General features: G+C 43.2%; 1 protein-coding gene across 4 annotated transcripts in view; it reads right to left on the bottom strand.

Moving 5' to 3' along the window:
* Window positions 1-20,218, bottom strand: part of HTR2C (5-hydroxytryptamine receptor 2C) — a 263,054-nt gene that overhangs the window by 157,325 nt on the left and 85,511 nt on the right. The window contains exon 1 of one of the 4 annotated variants that reach the window (XM_032124097.1): window positions 1,443-1,522. The exons of the other annotated variants lie outside the window; for them this stretch is intronic. The gene's annotated coding sequence lies outside the window, so the exon portion shown is untranslated. Of the gene's footprint in view, window positions 1-1,442; window positions 1,523-20,218 lie in introns of those variants that run through there. 4 annotated transcript variants of the gene reach the window in all.

Consider the following 20,218-nt stretch of genomic DNA (forward strand, 5'->3'; position numbering starts at 1 on the left):
CAGATGCAGCCCCACAGCTCTTTGCTACAGCACCTCCTTTCTTAAGCCCACACCTCAATGACAAACCAAAAAGGGAGGATGTGTGCAGGTACCACCCATGCAAGGGACTGATCCATGGGAAGTTTTTATGCATCTTTTCACTCCTACCCACCCTTCCCACCTCCACATTTACTCCCCTTGATAGATCCTCAGGAAACTTTTCACCTTGCACAACTTAATCCTGTTTGGGTTTTGCCCTAAAGCCCAATAACTCCCACTGTCCCCGGAACTACGTCGTACAAACAGGAAATTATTCTCTCCCTATCACATGAAAACCAGACAAAATTGGTATAGCTGTCAATAATAAGTGGGAAAAGGGCTAATAAGTTTGCCTATAAGTGTATTTTACATTCAGAATTATAAAAGAGGCGTTATTATTTCAAAGAGATGTAATTATATTCTCCTGTTTCACCAGGCAACAGGACCAGTGTCAGGCAAAAGGCCACTGGCGTACATATTATAAAAGGTAGAAAAAATAACATTGAAGATGCAGCAAGGAGAGGACAGGACAGGCTGTGGGAAGTTATCAGCATTTCAGCAAAGGATGAAATGCTGAAAGATTTAAAAGAAATTAATAACTTCAAGGGAATCAGCTGAGCACAATAACCATCAGAAATGCACCTGAATGAAGTGATACAGCACAACTGATAAAAGATTATGAAGTGAATATACACTTCAGTAAACAATGACTGACCTTAAAGAGATCAAAAAGCTCAGACCATAGCAAGGAAATGGATCTTTTGAAGGAGAGGTGTTAGCCTCAAACAGGTTCATTAAGAGCACAGTCTTTCACAGAGAATTTGTTTCACTGGCTTATTCTATTTTAGAAGGAAGCAGAACTGATGCTGCTGCTACACACTCTGGCTGCAATGTCCCACCCCATGAGCCCAGTGATTCTCAGGGTCCTCACAGTGCTACAACAGGCTGTAAAACCACAGCCTGCAGGAGCAGGGGATGAAGACAGAGAAACTGAGTTTCTGCACAGAGCAGAATTTGGGATGGTGTAATTCCTACACGCTTCTCTTCAGCCTGGGTAATCCTTGTGCTGGGTTACACATCAAAATGGAAGACCTCAAACACCAGAGCAACAGATATAAAAGCAGTTGCAGAGAAGAAATTACTAACAGAGGTGTGCCAGTTTAGTCTCCTTTTCTTCATTCCTAATCCAAACCTTGTACCACAAAAATCCCAGATGAGTCAGGAGGCCAAAATGCAATTATTCCCCATATTAAAACTATGCAGGCATAGGCACAGAGCTAACACCCCGACTGATTTAGATCCTGAGCAGACAATTGCTATGCTCTGCACTGCACTAACCTGTGCTTTGCCTCCTCTTTCAGTCAACTCCCACCTCAAAACATCTTTCCAGCCACCGTGGACAGAGGCAAAACCTCATCCCTTACCTGGTGATGTGCTGCAAGCGGGAGCAGGGACAGACACGGCGGAGCTTTCTGAGCACAAGAGCCAGCCCACTCATTCTCTTGTGCTCACAAATTCTCTTCTTTTCTGGCCTCACTCGCAGATAAAACTAAGCCGCTACATAGAGACAAATCCTAAATATTGACAGCTCATAAAAGGCTTAGTACTGAGGACTGCTATGAAGTATTATTTCATGGCATAATTTGCTTTCCCAAGCAAGCTGCATTTCACTACCAGAGGAGAAGCTATCGGAGGTTCAGAGAAAGCTTCTGAATCACAGCTGGGGAGGCAGGCACAGCACAGGGCACAAACACTGCTGGCATCTGCCAAACACCTAAGAAAAATTATGTACACCTGTACAGGAAAGTGTAAAGCCAACAGCATTCTCAAAGCACACAGTGTTATGCACCAAGTGTGTGAGGTTCATTCTGAGCCTTGGGAGTAAGCTAAAACCAACCAAGGCCCCCGTGGGAAAAAAAGTTACTTTTGATTTTGAACAGTTTGTCAATTCAGTTTGCTGCTTGTGTGAGCACACAGGGTGGAGTAGACCATGGACACAAGTGAAAACTTAAGAATATCAAGATTTTATTTCAACATCAGAGCACACTTAAAGCCTTCAGCTGACTTTACAGACACTCCTTGATTTTTCTTTCATAATATTCACAGCAGTGTTTTATGATTTAGCCTTTCTTTACCAAATGCTAACACCTAATTTCCAGAAACAGATCCTTTGCAAAATGGATTTTACTAAGCTGATTATTTAATATGTCAACTTTGTTCTTTTAATGATACTAAATATTTTCTCCCTTCACATTTTGTGGAAAGCCCCGATCATTCATGCCTGCCTCGGTGATTGACATTCCCTTCCCAGCAGCTCATCACATCCTCAGGCACATCTGAATAGCCTTCTGTGTCCAGAGGGAGGGGATATTTAAGAGCAACAGATACTTTTGGAACCATGTGTTTCAGAAATTTCCCACCAATTTGACAAATAAATTATAAAGTACCTCCCTAGTTTCAGCAAAGTGCTTCTGATTTGCATTTCTGTAGATAAAAATAGGATTCAGGGGAAAAGTGCAAGACAGGCCCAGCTTGATTCAGTTCCCTGTTTATTCCCAGTGCTAAGTGAGTCACTAATGAAAAGCTAATGGGACAACCAGCATCACTGGCCTTTTCTTAAAAATCCTTCTGGAAACAGAGATGGTACCACAAGCATTTGAATTCTCATCTTCCCTGCCCACGTCAGTTCTAGAAAGAAAAAATTCCAGACATCAGAGGCTGGACCAGGCTCACACCAAGGCAGTGGTGTGGGAATGTTTCCTTGGGCAGCTCTGGTGCCAGGTTTCCATTCTGCTGCTCAGCCCAGTTTCATTCTCAGCTTGTTCCCATCTGCACGGGCTGTCCATCTCATTTTTGACACTTTTATGTCAGAAATTACAGCAGTAAAAAAACAAAAGCAGCGAGGAACCTGCAGACACTAAGCCATAAATGTCTAGGCTTATCCTTCTTGTGCTGTGGGATGAGAGAACAGACACGGGGATGAAGGGCCAGCAAGTTAAAACTGGTCATAACATGTCAGCTAATCCACTGGAACTTTGTGCTAAACACAAGAGGTTAAGATGGAAGCAGGGGCTAAAAAAGGGTGGAGCACTGATACCACTTGACAAGAACATTTCAGTTTCAGTACAAGGAACAAGACTCTCCAGTGACTGCAAGCCCCTGGTTTCCTTGCAGGGGCCATTAGCTCAGCCTCAGGCTTGTTTCATCCTTCCCTGCAGGTAGCTTCTTGCTGCTCCCCTTGCAGCAAAGGTCCCTGAGACCAAGCAGGACCAGGCTCAGCCTGAGCAGAAGTCTGAACCAGCTCGGCAGCTCCCATGCCCCTAAAGCGGCACCCCTCTGTCCCAGAGCACTCATGTCAACCCTTTGTCCCAAACTGGGATTACACATAATCCTCTGACTCAGAAAACCCCTTCACTGCTGCTATTACTGGATGCTGCAAGTGCATCATGCTGAATACTTGCAGAATTCCCTTGGCTTCCCCTCGGGGGGCTGTGGGATGTTCCCAGGCTGCAGGGGCTGTGGGTACCTGCAGTGCCCCTGGTCACGCATTCACTGCTCTGCACCCACCCATCATTGTCTGCACACTCCAGCTGGAAACAGGAGGCAAACACAGGCAGCAAGTGGGAAAAAAAGAGTGAAACAATCACCTCAAACAGGAGCCACTCCTTTCTCTGAATCCCTTCCCTATGAAGTAATTGTGCATGCAGTGACAAGACCTGGCTTCCCAAACCAAACCAAACCAAACCAAACCATAGCAGCAGCAGCAGATGCTGCACGTGTTCAGGAACTTTTTACTTGGTCATTTTCTCCAGTGGAACCCCAGGGAATTTTGACTTCTCTCAGTTCCTGGAGAAGTTATCCTGCATCTCATCTCCCGATCCGTGCCCAGTCTACCTGCCAGTCCCTTGGCCGCAGCGTGTCAGTCCCTCCTTCTCCCACTGCTCACCTTTACCTGAATTGTTCCCAAAAGACATTTCATCATGACATTTCTGACATCCCAGCTGACATTGCATGGTCCACTGTAGTGGCACAACCCCCAGGCATCACTACCTGTCATGGCTCTACAAGGCACAAACAGCTACTTAAAAATATGTGGTTCATTCAAGCCACATGCAGCTCCCTTCTGAAGCTCAGATTTATCACCACCTCTCCTCCTGATGCATGGCATAGCCTTGCTCCAGCTATTCTTTCACTGCCTTTTAAAACTGAAACCAGTAAAATTAATTTCATTAGATTTGTAAGGTATGTAAGAGACACTGTATTTTCTTTTATTATCTTAATCTGCAATTTTCTGATTGTTCCCTCATCAAAAGAACATAATTACTACAGTGCCTGTTAGTTTAGTCTTTATGAAAAAAAAAAAAAAAAAAGAAAGCCTAAAATAAGCTGAGACTGCAAAAAAATGTAGTGGATTCTGGCTCACTCTTTGAAAGGACTGAAGCATTTTTGTCAGCTGCCTGAGTTCATGAAAAAAGCTCAAAGGCGGCTGCAGGAGGTTACGAATGGAAAGCTCTTCCTCTCCCCAGGGCTCACTGAATCGTTTAAATACTCAGCTTAAAACAGTAGAGGAATGCTTTTCTATACTTTAAAAAAAAATGTTATCCTCTTCACCACCCCTTTTTTCATATTTGTGGAAAAAAGATGTCAAGAAGCAGCTCTGAAGTGCTTGTTATCTGTTCTGTAACTAGACAGGACTGATGGCCCTCCTCATTGCAGGGCAGTTGGGCAGGATGATCTTTAAAGGTCCCTTTCAACCTATTCCATGATTCCATGTTCTACATTGCTGTTAAAGCAACGCGTCCCTCTTCCTGCAGATAAAAATGTACTTCAGAAAAAGAATGCAGAGAAAATCAAGTCAACTCACCTGTCTTTCTGGCTTCATCGCCCAAGATCAAACTGCTCCACTTACATCCAAATCAGACAAGAGAGAAAATTTGAAACTAACCCACAATTAGGTGCTTGGCATTCAGACTGTGAACAGAGGCAGAGCTGGATTGTTTGCACAGAAAAACCTTGAGGATAACAACGCCAGACAGCCGTCATGAGCTTACTTGGATACAGAGTACAGATCAGGGCAGCCTGTTTGGGCATGCAAATGTTCCTGAATTTTGGTGACCTAAGTCTAGCTAAAACTATAGCATGAGATCGTACATTCAGCCCTAAGGAAAGTCAGATAGATTTCAACCCTTAAGTGTCATTTTGTTTTGTGGCTCATAGCTTACCAGGGACGTAGCAAGTGACAGCAAAGAGTTACACAGTGTAGCATACTCAGAGGAGTTGCTCTAGCAAGGCAGGACCATTTAGAAAAGTGACACGAACATTACCAAGGTCTAAAGGCAATGAGATGTCACAAAGCCCTTCACAGGTTTTACGTTTTGGGCCTTCTCCATGTAAGGAACGCAACAGGAATTCAGCCCTGACCTCTTCCTGCCACCAGCTGAGCCAGATCACAAGGCAGTACTTCCATAATAGAGGAAATGCAATAACATTAGCTATCATGTTCACATCAGGAACTTCTGGCTCTTAACATCTCTGTTTCTGGAGGATTCCCACTTGTTCTTTGCAGGTGGTGCACAGATAGCTGTGATTTCCTCGAGCTGCAGGCACAGCCAGGTCAAAGCTCTGTGTCGCAGACTCTTCTGAACCACACGTCAGCAGCATGGAGAACACTGGCCTTTCACTCTGCTGTGGGTTTAGAGTATCCCAGCAAGTAATCTCTGAACTAGTGAGCCCTGTCTGCTCAAGTCCTGGAACACATGATATTGGGAATCCAGCCAAAAAATGTTTCCCTGGAAGGGAAGGAGTGTAGCCAGTCTTGAGACAACCACCAAGCCCTTCAGGCATCTCAGTTGTTTAGCATTTTTGTCATTTTCCTTGTTAAAATACTGCTTTAAAAATATTTGGCATGTCTGGAAGCTAGCAGCATAATCTTAATCCTTGTCTCCATCATTAATTCACTGAATTATGTCTTCCCCTGGTTCCCAATCAACCTTTTGCCCTGGTGCCTCAATGTCAATTGTGCTATTAGTACAGCAGCTGGGAACCAGGGCCCCTCTGTAGCATTAACTCCATGTCTGAGTGCAGGGAGAGGAAAAAAGGCAGGCCCTGCTGCGGGGTTAAAACCAGAGCCAACAGCAGGTGGGAAGACAGAGGAAAGGGATAATAAAAACAAAGACATGCATAATTCTTCTCCAATCAGAAACAGCAATCACAGCTCACCACCTGCTCTTAATGCTCTTTTTCAGTGGACAAAGTCATCAGAGCAGTTTGCAGATAAACACAATTAGTTGTTTAGTTTAGGCATTCGTAGAGATTACGGGGCGTTAGAGATTACTGTGCAAAGAGAGCGGAACACATACATGTGGACACAGCAGTCATGCAGTGGATGCTAAATGTTTTAAGGGCATTGCAGAAAGGAATTAGAATATATAAGAGATGAAAAAAAATGGAGAAAATTAATCAAAGAATAGAGGGATTAATATCAGGCAAGCTACAGGGGTTTATCTCTTCCCATTCCTGGAAAAGCCACTCAATGGAAATGATGAAATCATCTCCCTAATCGGAACAGGAAAAAACCCACTGACATACAGATATGCCTTTTATGCAGCAGGAGAAAGACCAAAAGGTCTTTTCTCATCTCCAGTTTTAATGACAAATACAAATTATATAAATTATTTTGCACCTGACCATTTGTGCTATAAGAAGCATGAGCACAATCCCAGCAGATAAATTGAAATCCTCTGAGAGAATCGACTGGAACTGGCTGGGTGTCCCATGGCACACAAAGCCATGGCCCTCCCTTGTATATCCTCTGCAAACCTACCTCCTCCTGTTAAGCCATCGAGTTTTTATTTGTTTAGCAAGAGGGAACCATGTTGCTAAAGTAGGTTTCTTTAGAAACTAAAACATAGAAAGATGCCTTTTTGAACACAATAGGTTTTCCAGAAACATTCCTTTTACTTTCACTGGGAAACTACCACCACATCAACCCTGGTTTGATCATTCACAAGCATATTGCTAAGCTATTATTCATATGCTGGGAAATATTTTGCTAGATGGCAAGTCTGTCAAACAACAGTAATAATTCTTGTTTGCAACAGCTAGGACACATGAAGCATAATCCCAGATAAAAACTGTTTATAGGGTTTTCTGTCCTGCTCTTGTCAATCACTACATACCAGACTGGTTAGCTCTTTTTGACTTGTTTTTGTTTTCCTTTGAATGTTTTCACTCTTTTAAGCCAGTTGTCACAGACACAGTTGACATTGTTTTGAGCTCACCTTTTTATATTTTCCTTATGGTTTTGCAGAAATTTCTCAGACATAACTGCAGGTTGCTTCTGGCATTCAAACCCCTCCTCTGGTTTATAACAGATTCAGTGCATAATTTTATTTGCCTTGGCCATAATCGAACTTCTTAATGGCATTTTTTCTTCAAATAACTGTGGGTGCTTTTATCTATTCCGTCTTCAAATCTATCACCTCTGAGGTAACAGGGATGAGCTCAGGCCAGGGTGGGACATCAGCCCATAGGTGGTTGGGAGATACAAGGTGAAGGTCAGGACCAGGATTTCTCTTGCCCCTTTCCACTCTTTGCTGGACCCTGCCCCATGCATTTTACTCAGGATGTATCCCAAGGACTTCTGCCCCACCACAGAAGTGGCCCCACCCTTTCCATCTATCTCATCGTTCAGCACTGTCTCCCAGTACTTGAACACGGTCCTACAGGGTGCAGACATGTTCCCACCATGAAGGGAAACATTTCATCCCCTTGCTGCACACAGATCTGGCACACACACAGTCCCCAGCCACGCACGTGCTGCTGAGTGAGCTCAAAGACGAGGCATTATTAAAGGGTGAGCAGCTTTTGTTTGAGCTCATCTAGAATTAATCAAGATGTAGGCATTACTTGTATACAAACCCCCTTTTCCTGAAGCCATCTGCACAGTGACATTAAGAATGGCAAGTGAGCTACTGACAAACCATCTGATTTGCATTTGTGGTTACAGCACACGAGAAACTGTTGGGCTACAAGTAAGATCCAGAACTGCTTTTTCTCCCTAGTGTCAGCTCAAGAGAAAAACGTAACAACATCCAGTGAGGAAGCACTGGAGCTCTATGCAGGATAAAAAGAAACTAGACCTGAATGCTGAAGTACTTCAGATACACAAACACTTTACAGAGCACACTCCAGTCATCCATAAGTGCTTAAATTGTGTATTAGGTCAGACCTTAAAAGGGGGGGGTGGGGAGAACAAATGATAATTGATTGATTTGTGATAACATACACCAACAAAAATGTGGGGTATCATCAGTGCAGCCCTGACCTCTGCCAGCTAGCACTCCCAGGATTTTCTGCCCCAGCAGACTGCTGGCACTTCCCTCTCCCACCGAGGTCTCTGGAAAGGTGACGTGTAGCAGAGTGCAAAGCCTTCACATGATGGGAAGCAAAGTGGCTGCTGGTATTTCATTTTAAGTGGCTCATCTAAATTCTATAAAATCCTGATTCCAGAATCACCATATATGGCAACCTTCATTGCAGATTTCAGCTTTCCCTGTTAGGGCAATATCAGACTGGGCTGCTGTTAACAAAAAGGCAAAACCACTGAGATTGTTACCCAAAGAAGCCTTTCTCTCCATAACATTTAAATGTTCTGTTTGTACATGATACCATGCACTCCTTTGCATGACTTCTTTTATCAAGTATCTATCATACACTTATTTGAATGAGTGTTTAATCCATATGGTAACTGTGCACAAAAATTCAAATTGTAAGTAGTGCTATGAGTTTGGTTCATGCTATGTGTCTTTTAACATATTTAGTCATCTCGCTGTCTGCACATCCTCCTCCATACAGTATCACTGGTGCCTGGTGGAGACTGCAATCCGTTCATAGAGATGCAGATATTCTACTCAGTAATAGCTAATATTTTAACTTATTTGCTATGGCCTGTAACCACACAGGTACAAATCTGGATTTATGTTTTTTCATGCCTTTGCAGTTGTGCTTTATCCCATACTGCCATAGTAGGTGACACAGCCTACAAGAGACAGTCATTCAATTAATTAAAGATCACTCCCTGCCACTTCAAGCACACACAGCTTGTCTGCTTTTGTGCACTCACTTGAACACTTAGAGCCCAGCCCTGCTCTCATTACATTTGAAGTTACAGCAACTCCACATGAGGAGAATCTGCCTTTGACCACGTACACAGAAACACAACTGCGATAGTTTTCTTTTAAATACATAAAATACAGATGGTTTATACTTTAAAGATAACTACAGCTATCAACAGGCCAGATTTCAGCTTCATTTCAACTCTGCAGCGCCCATTTGGCACAGGAAGGACTTTTCAAATGTAAAAACCCCAAATACACAGCAATCTTATACATGTTCAGGGTCACATTTCCAGGGCATTGCAATGTTTTGCTTCTTTACGGTCACAATGACTTAAGTTAGTCCAACCTCAGGAAAAATGTTAACATTGGATGAATGCACCCCTTGAGAATTTTTATCTGCTTACCCAAAATATGCTGCAGGTCGTGTGAGCCTGCATGGCTCCCCTTGCCTCAATGAGGAAATATTTCCTGGGAGTTTCTCAGGAGCAGAGCTGACAGCTTGCTGCCATTACACAGCCAGGCTGTGAAGTGCAATGGGAAGCACTGTGCTGGGTTAACACCTACCATTGTCAGCCTCACTCTACAGACTGATTACTGGCTTTGGGGAGGGTTTCCCACAAAGGTGATCAGGCTCTTAAAGTGTGACTATGGACTCTGGAGATGCTGAGAGTTTGCACTGAGTTCCCCACCGCTCGCTGCCTCAGCAGCACGAGCAGCTGCAGGAGCAGGGGCCATCCAGCCCAAGATGCTGCTATCACCCTTTCAGAAATAACACTTTGTGATGCCTGGGTGCTCCATATGGATGCCCTGATCTGATCTGCACAGCGCCATCCAAAATGTTCCCAACTTCACTGGCCCAGAGAGTGAGGAGACAGCACAAAACCTCTGCAGCTGCACATGGAGGGGCCCTTTGGAGAGCACAGTAGAGGGGCAGAGGAGCGTGTGGACACAGCACTGGCCACAGGATGAGCTGGAGAATGCACATGGGCATACCCAGGAGACTTTTTCTCAGCAGGATACGATTCACAGCTCCCATCCCTCTGTCTGGGAAGATGCACCTCTCCTGCCTAATAAAATGAAATAAGCAGTGTAGGATGGGATAAACCAGCTGTTCAGATAATTACAGTGGTACGGGAGAGCACAAACAGCAAAAGCAATGGGTCAGAGGGTCTGATTCAGGGTCTGAAAAGAGTTTTGATTTCTTCTGTCCTGGTTAAAGAAACCACATTGTTACACTTGTGCTTTGGTTGGTTTGTTGGTTGGTTGGTGGAATTTTTTAAGATACCTTTCAAGCTGAAGAATTTGTAATTCTGATGCTTCCTGTGGGAACTGAAGCAAATCCTCAATACGGTGAAACAATGAGGCTCCCAGCACGGGGAGAACAGGCAGATCTCAAGTCTGGGGAGAAGAAGTCCTTTGGTATGCTTATAACCACAAGAAGGTCATCCCAACGTCATTGATTAGTCAGATGCATTTTTGCCATTTCAGACACTAAGGGATACAAACCATCCAGTGTCAGAAATCTGCCAAAAAAAAAAGCCTTGGCAAATGCCGAGCTCTCTGTGCTATGTGCAAACTGGCAGACACTCCAGGTTTCTGCCAACTCATATAATTACTCTTTTAAAAATAAAAAAAAAAAAAAGAAAAGAAAATAAATGTCTCAGCCTAATTTTTCCATTTTTTAAGACAAGAAGTCTGCTAGATGCTATCTTTCTCTCAGAAAGCTTGGTGGCATAGGTCAGACAGAGATAACCTGAAGTAGATGCCTTTTTTTGCTGTTTTTCTCCCTCAAGAACCTAGTCCTTGTTCATATTCCCAAGGTACAGACTGCTCCAGAGCTTGGAGATTCGGGGCATAAGATCAGTCATGAGCTGAGATGTTCATCTCCTCCAGCAACTGAAGGTCTACACGATGAATGATTCACAGCTGTCCTCACCATCGCCTACTCTCTGTCTTCAGAGAAATGAAATCTTGCCTTGGCAAAAAAGAAAAGCAACTGCATTTCTACCTCCTCTTTCAATATTTTTAAACTTTTCTTTCATTCCTGTTGGAAATTAGATGTTTTAAGAATAGGCTTAAAAACAAGGTTAAAAAAAGAGCATGCAAATACATTTGCACATCATGAGCAATTGCTGAGGTACTTTCATGGCTTTATTTCTTGTTTATTCCCACATAGGAAACATTCTGAAAAAAGTTTTTAGAATGAAAAGCAATGAAGTCCCACTGAGGTATTTAATGTTTTTCCAATAGAGGATAAAAACACAGATTAAAGAATTTTGTCAGTATTCAGAAAAATGCGGTATTTCTCTGGAAACTTTGGACACAGTAGCAGCTGGATTGAAATACAGAATACAAGACCAAAGGTGGTTAAAACACAACCCAATCTAATTAAACAATCCAACCCAACCTGTCTGAGATTTGAATCCTGATGCTATCACTTGCTTTTCTCCACTTTAGTGAATGTGGTGCAACAGTGAGACCAAAGGAGAAACATTTGCATCAGAACCTAGATTTCTGCGTGAGTCTCACTGCACAATCAGCAGAGAGAAACGCAATCTGTCCTTTGCCAAGGTCGGTGTCCTAGACACATAAAACAAGCTGTAGTGCCCAGAGGTGCTCCTCCAGCTGCCCCACAGCCAGGGGTGGGCAGTTTGGGAGGGCAATGCAGAGTTGTAAGCTGGGGAGGGACATTCCCACTGCTCCAGCAGGACAGGAGGAGGAGCACGGTGTGGAGCTGATGGTTCCATGGGAGGTTTCGTGAGAGGAGCTCAGCAGGGCCCCTCAGTCACTCAGAGAGGACTGGATGCTTCTTCCTGTGCATCAGCTTGTTTAAATGGGAGGAGACAAGCAGGACAGAAAGGCTTAGAAAAGGAAAACAAGAACAAGTGGAACAAAACATCAATATACTCCACTATTTTCTGGACTAGTGGAAAACAATTCTCCAACAGTCCTGACTGATGCTCAGTCAGAAACAGGCTTCTAATTGAAGGTAATTTTTCTGTCCCCCAAAAGACAAAAACACCTGTATTGTGTTAGTCTGCAAAACAGGAGCACCAAGGGTTGCAACACCAACAACAGCTTCACCCCAAAGAGGAAAAGTTACTCTTACACTCAGTGGAATTGTGTATGCCCCAGGTAAGAGATCACGGCTCTGCATACTGTGACTCCACAGTGGCAAAGCTTCCTCACACATTTCAGCATCTTTAAGCTGAGGGCACTTAATTTGCTGCGCAATTGAATCAGTAAATGGGCTAAGTGGGTAAAATTTCCTAGAATGATGGTGGTTTTTTTCCTTCTTTTGAATTATGCTTTAAATATCGCTACTTATTCAAGGACTCCCTTTAACCAAGGAGAAACTAAAATACATAACCAAACACTCATCCAAGAACATTTAAAGTGTCATAGGAAATGCTGTTATATTGCCATAATTAGTCATAATCATGAACTCCCACATTCATCATGTTTCTCAGTACGTATCTGTACTACCACGGCACCTCGGAGTCACCAGCATGTACTTAGGCTCCAGTTCTAAGCACTTTATAAACACAAGCCACAATGACTGTCCTTGTTCCCAGTTTACAGTTCACTAACCACAAGCTCCTTCTCTTGCAAGTTTTATCCCCTTGGCACAGCTCCTCAAGCTAGACATTTCTGGCTCTGACCCCAGAGTCAGGTGCCATCACTTATTCAGACTCTCATCCTTGCTGTTCATCTCACCTTGGGGTAAGAGGGGATCCTGCAACCTGTGGTAGGAGGTTACTTGAAAATTCATTGGGCAAGTAGCTCTCCATTGTTGCTGCAGAAGGATTACTCTGCAGCTGTAACTGTGTTTGAGGGCACTGCTAGCATAATCTTCCTTCACAGAACCACTAGTCATAATTTCTGCATTTATGTCTACGGGAGATACATTTCAAGAAGGCATCCGTTTTTAATGCAAGTATTTAAACAAACAAAAAAATTATCTGGAGGCAAGTGTTACATGCAGGAAATTAAATATTTAAGTGGCACTGAAAGCAGGACTTGAAATCCATATGTTCTGCAATTTGTATCTTTTTCCTGCTACCGGAACCAGCAAAGCCTCAGAACCTCAGATGAAACCCACAATTGAATTGCTGGCCTCTTCTTGGGTTTTCCTGTATCCAGAAACTAGAGTTACTTTATCAGAAGATGCTAAATTACTTAAGCCCTAAAAAGCCATTCATGGCTGACCACTCCCTGAGTAATTTCTCAAGTGTCTGTTTCTTATTTAGATTGTGTATGGTGCACATTTTAGTGTTTGGCTGCATGATACAGATGAGAAGTAAAAGCAAGTACAGGTTTGGTAGAGAGAACAAATCAAGCCCAGCTGAATTTAGTGATTTGATCTGCCATTCATTTACAGCCAAAGTAGCTGCTGCTATTTGTATTAGTTTCACACAATAAAGTATTTACACTTCTTTTCTTAGCTTACACTATCTAATTAGAATTATGAAATAATAGGGGACCCATACAGCAAATAACTTCATTCAAATCCTTTGATACTACAGCATAGCATGGTATGGCAAGATTTGCAGTGCCATTTATGCAATGGCCTAAGACATAACTCTTCCTTCTGAAAAGTTCTCCTCCCCAATGGAGGAGACAGCAAATCCACCACAGAGCTTGTCTCAGCTCTGCTGAGATGTATTTCCTGTACCTCCTTCTTGGCATTAGCATTTCTGCACATCCATACCTGTGAGGGAAGCTATTGTGTGATTTGGGGGCAGGCTCTTGTTCATAAGGAGCTATTCACATAATTACTAGGGTCAGATTAATTTACAGGATCACAGAAGCTCTGTGCTGCAAAGTTTCTTAACACTCCAGGAGTGTTCAGGACTGCCCTGCACACGGGATAGACCTCACCTCACACACCTTCCCACCACAGCAAGGCTACAGCTTCACTCTCCAGTCACCTCAGCTGCCTTGTATCTCTGGGAAAGGCCATTCAGCTTTTCTTTTGGCTACCTATCTCCTAACAGCAGGGACACTTAATAGTTCAGTGTTGTTAGCATAGGCATTTGTTCAGTATTTCTGCTGCCACGATTCATAGCCATGCACACGTACAACAGTCCTTTCAGAAGGGGAATTTTTTTGGTGGAGCACTCCCACAGAGCAGGAAGCTCCTCAGATCTCACCCACAGGCAATGAGCAGCTTCCCCCTCACAATGATATCTTACTTCCAGTGCAGGTAGATGTTGGCAGTCCAGCTGGTTAATTTTTCCTTCAGGCACAGTTGTACTGAAATTAAACTAAAGCAAGGAAAAACAGCAAAAAGCCAAAAATCCAACAACAAAAAGACTACCAAAAATTGCCAAAATACTGAACACCCACCAAAATAAATTATGGTCACTTTTTTTTTAATTATATTTGTTTGGTTTTGTTTGTGCCAGTATTTGTAGTGAGCACTTCTATTCAAATAAAAGACAAATAGCAACCACCTGTTACATTCACTTGCCAACATATCTGTATTGAGACAGAAGCATTTTCTCTGTTTTCCATGGCATTCTGATGCTCCAGTCACCAGAAATAAGACAGGAATCCATAAGAGGTGTAGCTGGAATTTAAAAGCAATGCAGAGGTGAATTTCAACTGATCACATTACTCACTTTGCCAGTCCCTCAGACTAACAGGAACATTTCTAGAACATCCTCCAGAAAACAGTAGGACCACAACAGTTACCCCCAGCCACACAGATGTGGTTTGGAGCAGTTTTCAGCAAAAGTATGAGATGCAGAGCACTTCTGTCCCTTCAAATGAGCTCTCATTTTCATTCCCAGCCCTTCACACTGCCAAATCCAGATTTTGTGCAGTGCACTGTTCAGTGATGTGGACCATCAAGACAAATCTCTTGCTAATGTATAGGTTTGACATTTTCAGATTTATTCAGACATATTACCCATAAAATGGCTCTAACACAATAAAGGATATAATCAGAATTGTCTGTTCCCAGGATGTTTGGCACTTCATAACTCAGATGCATTTAACTCCTCGATAACTCTTGTACATTTGGATAATTTGCTGTGGTAATGTATAATCTTGCCTGGTGGATTCATACCTTAAGAAATTTAATAAATTCCACAGAAACCTGCATAGCCCACATTTACTAGTCATCACTCCATTTAAAAAGCCCATCCCAGAGTGTCAGCACCGCATGGTCTCATCATGCTGCTGCAAGGCAGTGACGATCAGAAGAGCATTTTACTCCAGGTTTCTCCACACCAGAGGTGGAAGTGGTGGCTCATCCTATTACCTTCCACTGTTTCCAGACCACTCCAGGTCGGAGAGAGCAAAAAATCACTTTAGGCTCAAGGTAAAATGCACATTCCAACTCTTCTTCACACCAGTCAGAGAAGGAGGCCAAAGCCAGAAACAGAAAGAAACAGAAACCTGCTCACCTCTACACACAAGTCAGGGCTAAAAGACAGGAACCAAACAGGAAGGAAAAAGATACCTGTCAGTGCTACATCCTCTGTGACTACAGGACTTCAATTTTCAAGGCAATCTCCTCAGCACCACTCTCAAGTGATGCAATCACCATCTCTGGAAGTGTTCCCAAATGTGTGGATGTGGCATTTGAAGACATGGTTTAGCGGTGGACGTGGGTGTGCCACATCAACAGTGGGACTTGATGATCTTGGAGATCTTTTCCAGCCCTAAGGATTCTAGGAGTCTGTGAATTCCTAAGCCAGCAGCAGGGCATCAGTGCCTCAGGTCTCTGCCTGTGCAGACAGATTTCATTTCTAAATGAGCCCCATCTGCTGATCTCTGGCATGGGACACTACAGCATGGGGCACCCCAACTTCTCAACAGTGCTTCACACCCACTCCTTTAAACAAAAAACTGTTCTCTGCAGGGACATCGTGGAGTGTATGAGCTGAGGGATGTGCTATATGAAAAATTCAGTGAGTGCAGGACCCATAAAGGCCCAAAGTGCACCAAAGGCCCCACCAAATGCCTTCCCATGCCTATCAAAATCCAGCTTGCTACTTCATAATTCAAGTTCCTGCCTGCTGTTAAATAAATATCTAAAAGTAGAAACCCGCAGAACCACAGAGTCACAACATGGTTTGGGTTGGCAGCAACCTTAAAAATCATCTTGTTCCAACTTCCCCGCTGTGGGCAGTGATGCCTTCTAGTAGACCAGGTTGCTCCAAGCCCCATCCAGCCTGGCCTTGAACACTTCCAGAGGTGGGGCATCCACATTTTCTTTGGTCAACCTGTTCCTGTGCTCATCACCCACACAGTGAGGAATTTCTTCCTAACATCTGATCTAAAGCTGCTCTCTTTCAGTTTAAAGCCATTCCCCTTGTCCTGTCACTGCATGCTCTTGTCAAAAGTCCCTCTCCATTTCTCTCAGAACCCTATTAGGCACTGGAAGGTGCTCTAAGGTCTCCCTGGAGCCTTCCCCTCTCCAGGCTGAACAGTTCCAGCTCTTTCAGGCTGTTCTCACAGGAGAGGGGCTCCAGCCCTCTGAACACCATCCTGGGCTGCTCTGGACTCACTCCAACATCTGCTCATGGGTGTCAGGCTGCTCCCAGCCAGGGCTGCAGCTGCCCAGCTGTGAAGCTCCTTGGCAGCTTTTGCCCTTAGAAGGGTCACTGTGTCCCTGACATCTTGCGCAGGAATGCTGAACTCATCCTGAATTTTAGACAATCAGTCTAAAATTTTCAATCTAAAAAGAACATGATCCCGCAAAGAGAGCCAAAAATTCAGGTCTCATCAGTGCCTTAATTACACTGGGTTATTTGCCTTGTTTGCAGCTTTACCAGTATGAGGTAATTACACTTATAGGAAAGCAATGTTTACAGCTGGAAACACTAACAGGAACAGAATCTATAATGTCGAAATCCACCTAGAGAGTGCTATTTTATTTCATTTCCCCTCTATTAAACACTTCTGCAAGAAAGCTCCACTGCAGACAGCATGGGACCTTCCTCTCTGAGACTTTCCAGCACAGTGGTGACCCAGACTGTTCCCATCATCTCTGGGCACAGGATTCCTCCCATCAGTACCAGACCGAGTGGCAACCTGAGGCCATCAGTGCTGGCCAAGGCACCCTGCAGAGCCCTTGGAACCTGCCCCACCTCTTGCAGAAAAAAAACTGCAGCAGGGGCTCACTGCTGTGAGGGCCTGAGTACTGATGTGGAGAACTGGTGAAAAAACACAGTATTATCCTGTCAGAACCATACAAATGTTATAAACTCCACACTCTCCTAGAAAAGGCAGTGGGAAAAGCACCTGCATATCCAAAAACAGGGCTAAAAGGGTGCTGTTCCATTTGTCGAAGCCCTACATCAGACAGTTCACACCTTTCCAAAAAACATAGGGCTAGACACACTAGTCTATTGTAGATAGATTTGTTTCATGAACCACTTGTTCATTTATTACGACGTAGATATAAAAGAGTCTTAGAAAAGAATTTCCTCTAAGACATTTTTGATAAATTATTGGGTTCTGAAGAGCTCTGGAAGCACTCATTGATCACTAAGACCCTTTTTAGTATTTCCTCAAGTATTCACCTCTTTTCTTTCTGTGATTTTTAATTCAAAGATGTAAGTGATGATGATTTTAGGGTCAGCAGGCACACCAATAGTTCATTTATCAGTATACTTTGCTCATTCTTCTTTATCTTATCTCAGCACAGAAAGCTGTGGACTTTTGTTTTCTTTAGGTACTAAAGATTATATATGTAAACAGCAACACAGCTAAGAGTAGAAGTCACTGAGCAGGGTGTAAGTATGTAGGTAAACAGCATCAAAGCTAACAGTAGAAATCACTGAGCATGAGGCCATCTGCTGCAATGAATTTTCAGAGTATCAGAGGAGGTAAAATGTGGCTTTGTCATAAATTTCCATGAATTTTCTTACAGCAAAACCTTATGTTTCTGTACAGCACCTCCTTAGAGAGAAGAATCCCTATTCATCTCACATGCCAGTCAGATAATATTTCTCAGGACAGGTTGAATACTCAGAGTCTGCTACAAGATCTCATGCAATACAACAAAATAGGGTAAGAAATGCAGAATAAAACTACATCAATGGGAAGGTAGCTAAGAAGACTATAATTAAGCAGGCTAGAATTTCACAAGAATACTCATATTACCACATTACTCTCAGGGTTTAAATAATAGCTTGGTTAATATCACCAGGGAATATCACAAAACCTGTGAAAATTACCCAGTGCTGGGGTCTCAGGTTTTGAGTCTTGCAGAAGAAGCAGCCCTACCTCCAGAGTGACACCACTGTGCTAGGGGAGCCTTTGGTGTTTCCCTCAAACCATGGGTTCAGTTGAGGCACCAGCTCCTCCAGGCTGAGCCACGAGCTCCATCACCCTCCAGTCTTCCTCAAAGCCTCATTCTTTCACTCCAAGCCTGCAGCCAGGATGTGCCAGCTCTCTGCAAGAAGATTCATTTTCCTGCTGGGTGTCACACAGTACACTGAAACAACTGTGTCATTCAGGGAGAGGTAATGTGCATCAATTACTGTGACAGACAACAAGAGATTGGCCTAATATGTGCATTAATACAGTACCTGTTCATTTCTTAAAGAGGTAGTTTAGACTCATTGCTCCTGCAGCACATTACAATCTCAAATATAATTAATTCCAGTTTTAAGTGCAACAGCTAAAGACATTCAAAAATCAAATCTGAAAAACTTATTTTTGATTCTATAGCAACAAGCTGCTCTCTTCATAGTAAACATCTCACAATAAAATTACTAACCTCTTTTTTTTCTTGAGACTTCAATACAGAGAATTGCTTTCGGACTTGAATTTTGCATGACAAGTTTCAGATGTATTTGAATTTATAAGGCCAAACAAACAACTCCTGAAAACAGCGATTTAAAGTTTAAACACGAGCCTTATGAAATAGATGATGTGGTTAGATTAGTTCTCCAGAAGTTATAAGAGATACTGCATTCAGTTTAAAATGTCTTAAAGTGTGACATGTCACAAATATCTGCATTTCTGGAAGGTGATACAGCTGGCTTGTTCTCACTGGCTCAAACACACTAAGAATTTAATTTCCTATTACTCAAAACTGTAATTTTTAATTTGCAGCAAAAAACCAATAATTGCGACAACTAATTAGCAACAATGAATGTCTCAGCAGATGCAAGACTTACTCAGTGCCTGCCTCCAATTTCCCATCACATCCTTTTCCCCACACACCAGCTCCCTAGAGGGGAGATCCCCACAGTGCCCAGGAGGAGCAGAGCTCTGGGCCTGGTCACTACACACTGGGTGGCAACAGTGCCTGCTCAACATATCAAAATTACCATCCAGGTAACTCTGTTATGAAAAATGTCCAACATTCAATAAGACACTCATGCTCAATACTCTCTGAGTTTCCTATTCAAGCCCTGGAGACATGACCAGCAATCCTGTGAGATGCCAGATGCTGTGGAGCAGCCCTCAAGTTTCTTCTCCTCAGAACTACTCTGTACTTCCTAATTCAAGAGGATTTTCTCTTCCAGAACCAACAGTAGAGAAGTTTCCTTACTATTTACAGCAAAATACATGCCACATGCAAAATGCTGCGAGTTTATTTGCTACTAACCAGTTGCTGTCTGAAGTATGAGATTTAAACACCTTTTTTGTCTAAGGGAAGCACAAAGAACAAAGCATTGCTTGATTGGTATAAAAGGAATTTTTTGGGAAGGAAGAATTTCCCTTGAGCTTCCAGTGTACCCAGGAGGAGGAAATGTGAGCAAGCCCTTGAGTCAGGCAGGATCCCAAAATGACAGCATCGGACTTTCAGTGCCACAGGGCACAGCTGCCCCTATGGTGGGCTGGATATTAGCCACTCTTCCCCCCTAAAAAGTGAAGTGTCCTTAATACAAAGCATGTGGGGATTGCATGATTTAGGGAATGCGAGTTTGATTCTGGCATTTACTTATTACAGGCAACTAATTTAAAAAGGAAAAACAGATGCTACAGAACTTTGAGAAAATATCCTGAAGGCTGATTTACAAATCCCTGGTTTCAAACTGGGAAGCACCCTGCCCAACAACACACAAGGAACAAGAGACCAGCAATGGGGAGGATATAACATTCAGAGCTTG

This window comes from Corvus moneduloides, chromosome 14 (genome assembly GCF_009650955.1).
Source record: "Corvus moneduloides isolate bCorMon1 chromosome 14, bCorMon1.pri, whole genome shotgun sequence".
Classification (NCBI taxonomy): Eukaryota; Metazoa; Chordata; class Aves; order Passeriformes; family Corvidae; genus Corvus; species Corvus moneduloides.